This window comes from Pteropus alecto, unplaced genomic scaffold (assembly GCF_000325575.1).
Source record: "Pteropus alecto unplaced genomic scaffold, ASM32557v1 scaffold71, whole genome shotgun sequence".
NCBI classification, from domain to species: Eukaryota; Metazoa; Chordata; class Mammalia; order Chiroptera; family Pteropodidae; genus Pteropus; species Pteropus alecto.
In genome coordinates, this window is record NW_006433024.1 from 8,921,556 (window position 1) to 8,930,379 (window position 8,824).

Consider the following 8,824-nt stretch of genomic DNA (forward strand, 5'->3'; position numbering starts at 1 on the left):
AAATATGGCTTATCTGAAAAGTCTGACTTGCCCACAACTGCTGAGGAACATACCACATCCATTATATTAGCCATTATCGCCTTATCATCTTAATATCTTTAAGCATGTCTATATAATATCTGATAAGTACTCAGGAGTCAGGTGACATAATTCTGATTTTGTGTATTAATCAAGCAGATATACACCAACAGTATCAGTGGTAGAGCTATAAAAAACACTGTAACTTCAACTACAAAGTGAATATTAGAATATTACTAGAATATAATGAGAAATGCAAAAATATATGCATTTGTTTACATATAATACTTTATATATTTATATATAATACTTTAGAGCTATATTGTTCAATAAAGTAGTCACTAGCCATATATGCCTACTGAGCACCTGAAATGTGACCAGTCCAAATTGAGATGTATTGTTAAGTATAAAATATACACTGGACTTTGAAGACTTAATACAAAAATAAAATATTTTATATTGTTACATGTTGAAAACATTATTTTAGATATAGTGGGTTAAATAAAATACATACATGTAAACTATTGGACAGCACTGCTTTAGCAGATAACACATTTTCAATAACATATTCTTAAGCTAACTGAAATTATACAACTTTAAAAAAGCAGAGGGCTGTTATGGAAGAAAAAGCATTCCAATGCTAAATCTGATAGACAAATTTAGTAAAGAAAGAACAAAATGCTGTCATTTTAGCAACTAATTCATATTTCTAGCTTAAGGGTAGTGAGGGAGAAGAAGGGACCAACCAAATTGCTGACTATCACGTACCAAAAGAAGAATGATGTTTTATAGTTTCAAAAACGCTTTAAATCCAGAAAGCATAGGTTTTTAGAAAAAAATACATCTTGGACAACTTCATAAAAGACTAGGAAGGTCTGTGTGGCACTTCTCATTGACTCCAATAAACAGCAACTTCAAAAGACATGTCTGGATCTAGCAAGGGCCATTTTTTTCCTAAGGTGCTATATACTGTTTATACTCAAATTTTAAAAATACATCATAATAACTACAGAGATTTGAAGTATTTAGTATATTTAAGAATTTTAGCAAAAGGAAAAAGTCAATTTTTATAAATTATTAAAAAGCTGCTTTTCCATTAGTCTTTGCACTATAGACATCAGTGAGGATTAAAAAAAAAAAAAACAGTAATAAAGTTTTATAGAAACAAGGAAAAATATAGTTAAAATATAAAACATATACCTAATTTAGTTCAAGAAAATTAATGGCAGATTTAGTATGACCACAGACAATTGATATAATACAATTAAATTACAAAGTCTACCTTTGTCATATATTGGAATATTATTTCAATATAGACAACAGCATGTAAAGTATTTAACAGCTGCTTTTTCATAATTATTCCTTTATAATATTTATCTAAAATACTTAGACTAAAGACAAAATATGAGTATCAATAAATAAGATGGATAATATCTAAATTAGTTCTTTATGGCCTAGTCATGCCACTTTCCCCTGGCCTTTTAAAATTATGTATTTCTTTCCCTTTCTGGTTACAAGTATCACATACATACACACACACACACACACACCAAACAGAATAATAACAATAAAAAACTTTCTAACCATCAATATATGAGAGCAATGATATTCAGTCTAAGTTAATCCCCAGACATCCAAATTCATGAATAAAAATTCATCAGTTTTAAATACACTGAGCCTATTAAGCAAGAACAAAAGCATATGCACAAAAGAGCTTTTAATATATTTCAAAGCCCACAAGAGCCATGGTCTCATTAAAATTATAAATTACACAAACATGGAATGAAGATTCAAACTGCAGTGCAGCTAAGCAGATTACAGAAAACCCCGCGTTCCATATGATAACACACCATGGCCCTCCCAGATGGGGGCTTGGAACAAAAAGGCCATCACCACAGCTAGGGAAAACCTCCTTGTGATCTCTGGTTTCTGTTCAGCAGATGACAGCCAAATAATATGTTGATTATTCTGTTTGTGCTGCTAAGCTTGTAAGATGGAATAAAAGCGATATGATCTATTGTGAACCCAATGCTAATGTGTTGCTCCACTCATAAGTAATATACTGAATTTATTTTGAAACTATCTTTTATCTGAATTTCAGTTTATAAATGCATGACTTAAAATAAAAGCCAGGATAAAATATTATTTAATTTGATGCTTTAAACTAAAAAATTTAGATGGCAGTGAAAAATATCTAAGTGCTTAGTTAAGAGTCAATCGCCTTTCTTTAATTTCAGCACTGTGATCAGATACAAAATACATTTTTAAATAAGCAATTACTCTCATTAAGAAATATAAATGTAAAATTAAGTAATACAATAATCATGAAGTTAATAATATAAATTGACAAGATTAAAACTAAAATACCAGGGTATATAAAAACACTTTCTGCAATATAAGTAACAGCACATAATCAAACATATATCTCAAATATTTCTGAATAATATGAAGTATCACTGAAGGCCTTATAAATATTCATAACTTGTAATCAATGAATGTTCACAAAAAACCTATTTAATATCAAAATAATTAAAAAGATGCTTATCAAAATAATTCTCAAATATAATAGGAGCAATTCATATTGCTTTGGTGATAAAAGTTTAAAACTTAACTTTTCCCTCAATTAAATATTGTGAACTTTAACAGCGTGAACTATACCCAAATGAGATAACTGGGATTGTATCTGTAAATATTTCACCAAATTTTTATTTCATGGCTAAACATTTTTATGAATACTAGTATGTTAAAAATAAATAATAGCATTTATTTTACCACCTCAGAAATTGTAGACTCTTCTTCAAGGCAAACAAAATAAAGCAGTACTTTAAAGCTGCAGTTGAGACAATTAGGTAAACACAGTTTTCTTAAGGGGTATTTTGTAAAAAGTGCATGATTATGGTTATTATCATAAATTTACCACCTTTGTCTGTCTAGAGATATAGATTCTTGAGTCTAAAAAGCAGAACAAAACTTCTTAACATAAAAATACAGTCTAAAATTACAGATCTAAAAGGTAAAACGATAATACTTTTAGAGAAAACACACAGAACATCCTTGGAGTAGACAAATATTTCTTAAACAAGATGTGAAAAGCAGTAAACATAAATGACAAATGAGACTAAAGTCATAAACATCTGTTCATCAAAAGTGCTATTAATAGAATGAAAGGGCAAACCTCAGAATAGGAGAAATGTTTGCAATACCTATTCAATGAAGGACTCATATTCCAAATATATAAAGAACATCTATAAAACAACAGAAAAGTGGGCAAGTGAAAAGGCACTTCCCAAAAGAGAATAATGAAATAGGCAAAATACATATGAAAAGGTGTTAAACTTCATTAATCATCAGGGAACTAGAAAATAAAAATTAGTAGTTTACTATTTTATATACACCAAAATTTGAAAAATAGAAGAAGTAGAGAAAAGAATGAGTGTTGGTAAAGACGTGGAGCAACTAGAACTCTCGTATAAACTAGTATAACCATTTTACAAAACTGGCAATATGAATTAAAGTTGTACATCTATATATACTCATGATCCAGTAATTTTGCTCCTAGATATATCCTCTAAAGAAACATGTAATATATTAATCAAGAGATAGGTATTAGAATGTTTATAGTAGTGTTATATGAAAATCACCCAAATGGCCATTGACAAAATGGATAAAAGTAGTTGTGATATAGTCATATAATGATATGCAGCAAGGAAAATAAACAAAGTACAACTATATGCAACAATGTAGATGAATCTCAGACAAAGCTGAGCAAAGGAAACTAAACGTATATAAACTGTAAATTCTATATACGAAACACAAAAAGAAGCAAAACTATGCTATTAAAAGTCAGGGTAGTGGTTATCCTAGTGCAGGGAGGGAAATAGTGAACTGGAAGGGAACATGAAGGTGTCTTCTAGAGTGCTGATAATGTTCTTTTTCTTTATCCAGGTGCTGCTTACATCAGTGTATTTGGCTTCTAGAAAGTTCATTGAGCCATCCACTTATAATATGTGCACTTTTCTGTATACAGCTTTCTTTAAAAAGGCAGTTTTATACACGAATACACAGACATACAAAGGTAGTCAAAATCTTTATCATGAGAAATTTAGGAACTGACATATATATTATCTAAAGAAAAAAAACAAGAGTTCTGTTACTGCTTATTTGAATAATCAAATTTTCAACTCAGTAGCTGAGATAAAATCATGGACTCTTATAAATGGAGGAGTAACAGCCATTTACCTTATTATCCTCCTCCCATTCCCCAACCTATAGTACCATATTTTCAGAGATATCTGGCCTTTGTGTCAGGAGTAGCTTCTGCTATTGCTATTATAATAGAGAGTCTAATATATAGTCTTAGGACTGAAATTTTGTCCTTATATGGGAAACTAAAGTAGCACAGAAGAAAAAGCAATATAAAAAATATGTTTGCCATTTCTCCCCTTGCCCTCAAATTTCATAAGCTTCTGTTATAAAAGCTTATTATCTAATAGGAATCTCTTGAAAACTTCTACTTTTCAATGAAGATAAAGAAAATATAATTCATTCTTTAATATCAATATCATATTAATTAAATGAAACTTTATAACATGATAATAAACTATATAACTTATTATCTCCCACTTAAATATTTTCCCTTATTTCTATACTAGAATCAATAAATTTACAATGCTGTTTTTCTCATATCGAAAAAATGCTTTAAGAAATAAGCTAAAAGAGATCATCAAAAGATTAGAGAGTTCATTTTTCATTTGTATAACAAATATTTATTCAGTGCTTACTATCTGCCAGGTTCTGGGGATAAAGGATTAAAATTGGCTAATTTTGTGGAAAATATGGTAGGCTTGCCCTTTTTCTCTCACTTGATTTACAAGTAAAATAAAACTATTTTTAACTAGCAACAGATTCACATATTCAAAAATTAAAACAAACTAAAAGATATACAGTAAAAGTCTCATCTACTATTTTTCTTACCTACTGGCATACAGGATTTATATTTTGTATACCCTTCCAGGTTTTCTTTATGCAAACGTAAGCAAATCTAAAAACATATTTTTATTCCCTTCCCTTTTACACAAAAAGTAGTCTTACTATACACTGTTTGAACTCTGCTCTTTTCAAATAACGACGTATGTTTGAAAACTTTCCAAATCCGCATATAGGGAACATTCTTTTTTACAGCTGTAGAGTATCTCATTGTATCGGTATGCCATAGTTTATTTAACAAGTACCCTACTAGTAGGCAGTAGGGATGTTTCCAATCTTTTGCTACTACAAAAAAAAAATTGACAGTGAAAACTCCCATACATGTCGTTTTATAAGTACACAAGTATATCTGTAATTCCCATAATTGGTACTGAGACAAATGAGTAAATGCATTGATCTTCTTCTAGAAATTGCCAATTTATGGGAGTTGTGTCATTTTGCACTTCCACTACATACGGATCTCAGATGTATCCTAGAAAAAGCTATTCCTCTCTTTGGGGCTCCAAGATATTTTGTTCATAAGGCAAATTCTCAAACATGTTCTCATTGCAAAAAAAAAAAAAAACTAACTACATGAAACTCTTTTATTTCCCTAAATGTGCATGTAAAATTTGTTGACTTATTAAGGTTAAGAGCAAATAAATTTTCAAATTAAAAAAAAAAATCTCACTAAGAAATCATATTTATGCCTATTGCCCTAGGATAGCAATTGTCTATCTTCCCAATACTCCTGTCATCTAAAAACAAACATACCCCTCCACAGTATTTTTTAATTCACATTCAACAGTTTATAATTGGGTAAGCAGTCAAATGCATTTCACTTTTAAATGAATGTTTTCCTGAAGCCAAATTCATGTTATTTCTATATTTTCCTTTAAAAAGCTATCATTTCAAAGGTGGTTTAATCTTTATGACTGACATTTTCAATGGGTAGTGTCACCTAATACATTGTTTTTATTTCATTGCCCAGCATATCAAATATTTTATAATTAAAAACAATCACTTAAGTCCATTGGACTTCTTATTTGAAGGAATCCTTAAATAAATCCAGTTTCAATATCACTGTTTTGTAAAAAAAAAACATGTACATGATAATTTTTATTCCCCAAATAAGAATACACCAATATATGCAATCTATGTTTCATTTCAATCATCCAGAAATTAGTTGTAAAATAATCTCAGTCCCCTGAAACAAAGTGACTAGTCTAGTTGCAGACTTCAATGTAAAATTTAAAAAGCTGCCATATATGTCCCTAGTTAGAAGATAGGGCAGAACCATCCTTAAGCTCTCACCTAGCAAACTATAATGTTAGGCAAATGCCGATTTTAACATTAGAGTCGACATTAACGCATTGCTAGCAAAAGACAAGAATTACCTAACAGACAAAACAAAACAAAACAAAACAAAACAAAACAAAACAAAACACATCACAAGTAGTACCCAGGACATAAAAGCTTATCAGTCTAGTACAATTTAGAACAGTCCTACACAGCACAACAATCTCTGAGGAAATCACATAAATTCTGTGAAATGACTCATGTTCACAATGACGACTCTAAGCCAACAAAACAAAATAAAAATTTTAATTATACTCAGTTTGTCCTGCTTAGGAAAACGGAAGGGTAAATTTCAGATTTTAGAAGAATCTTATAAAACATTCCTACAGAACAAATTTTGGCACATTAAAGGAAAAGGTTCAATTATCCACAAAATTAACGGATGAGGAATATACCATTCATTAACAACAGCCCAATAGATGAGGAATTACTCGAAGTAAAATTCTCAAAGTTAGAATATTCTACTTTTGAAAGTTGAACTGTGAGAAGGTGCAATAACATTTTGGGTACTTTAAACATAATATTCCCTGTGCTAAGCCAGTTCTTGGTTAATAGTCAAAAGAATATCTGATAATTTCTGAAAGCAAGTCAGGCAAATTTTCCACTTAAATGGCTGGACACATTCAAGAAAATATCTTGATTTCACTTTTCACTTTGTTTTCTTTAAGTTGCAACTGCTAAGTATACAGGTTGGTCTGGTCTCTAGCTCCAACTTGCTAAATATCCTTGTTCAAGTGACTCAATCCCTCTAACCCTCCTTAGTTTCTTCATCAGTAAAATGGTTATAGAAAACATAACATGATAGAAAACAATAAATGTGCTAATAAAGTAAAACACAGAGCTATTGCATTAGGTCCTATATCTATGTTATATCTATCTACCTATATGTATACTATTTCTTTAAACTACCACAAACTATGGCTCACTTTACTTATATTTAAGGCTTAGAGCGAAAGAAATTATAATCATTTCAGAATTTTGTCCAATATTTAATGTGACTTTATAACAAATTTCTCATGTACTCACTTAAATTAATTTAAAATACCACTATAATCAATTTTCTTTAAGCTGAAAATATATTAATTTTTCCACCTGACACATATAAAAAAGAACACATGAAAAAAACGTTCATGGCAATGTCACTTATAATAGCCAAATAGTAGAAACAACCCAAACATCCACCAACAATAGAAGAAATAAAAGGTCGTTGTTGTATTCATTCCAAAGAATAATATATAATGAAAATGAATAAAATAAAATTATATGCAACTACATAGATGATCTTTAAAATATAATACTGAGTAAAGGAGGAAAGAATACATATGATTCCAGACAATAGTGCTCACCAGCCAGCCCACCCATACCATCTGGCACCCTAGCCAGCACCGCAGAACAGCACCAGAGTCAAGGGTACCAACAGGGAAGCATGAAGGTAGCTACAGTCTCCAGGCACAGGTCAGTATTAAACATGAGCTATGAGTTTGGAGTTAGGGTCTGCACCTGAGCTCCACCTTCCTAACCACCTTTCATGAGTGTGATTGCAGCTGCCACCTGCCAGGATAACATGTGACTAAGTGGAATGCTAACACTGGGATCTCAGTAGAAAGCAAAGACTTTTTCCAGCTGTTAAAAGATGACATATGCCTAATGGTGCAGGAGTCGGGACACAGCTGGAGCCCCAGCAGGAGTGGGTGTTGTCTTACAGCCTAGGCTGGGAGAAGCCCAAGCACAGCAAAGACATCACCCTCATCACCTTCAACACATATGAGCAAAACCCTCGAGACCTCTTTTGCAACCTGAATGTCAAAGCCACATTCTACGGGCTCTACTCCATGAGTTGTGACTTTTGAGGACCTGGACCCAAAAATGTACTCAAGGACCTCCTGCAATTGGACTTCTATACTGCTGCAAGACTTGCGCCATATATCATCGGGAATTTCCTCCACCCTTCACCATGCAGAAGAGCAGGCTGAGCAGTGGCTGTGGCAGCAGCAGGATTGCCTCTCTCCCTACTGAGAAGGGGCTCTGAGATTCTGCCCTGAAACTTATTCAAAGAGATACAATATGAGGACTGTGACAGCATCAGGTTTAGGGACCTGCAGGCAGTGCAGACTAGATAACTCACCTGATTTCCCCCACTGTTTTCTGACCACATTGTGGTAGGCGCCATCAGCATAATGCCTTCCACCTCTAGCCTATCCCGTTTTCTGAAGAGCGCTGTCCCTTCCTGCCATTTTTCCAGCCTACTACTTACTCTGAAATACCACAAACCTGTCCCCAGGCACCTTGCTCCCACCCTGATCACTGCTACATCTAAATTCCTCACAAGCCCTCCTATTCCTAAATTCTCCAGTACACTGAAGACAGCCCTCTCTTTACTTTTGAGATCTCTGTACGTACCCTTCTGACGCAAAATAACAAAAACATTTCCAATAAAAATATAAAAATGTTTGCCAAAAAAAAAAATTTATATACATACATA

General features: G+C 32.2%; 1 protein-coding gene and 1 pseudogene across 4 annotated transcripts in view; one reads left to right on the forward strand and one right to left on the reverse strand.

The window, feature by feature from the left end:
* Window positions 1–8,824, reverse strand: part of IMMP1L (inner mitochondrial membrane peptidase subunit 1) — a 59,940-nt gene that overhangs the window by 41,047 nt on the left and 10,069 nt on the right. The gene's annotated exons all lie outside the window — the stretch shown is intronic.
* On the forward strand, window positions 6,634–8,789 carry LOC112476606 (annotated as a pseudogene).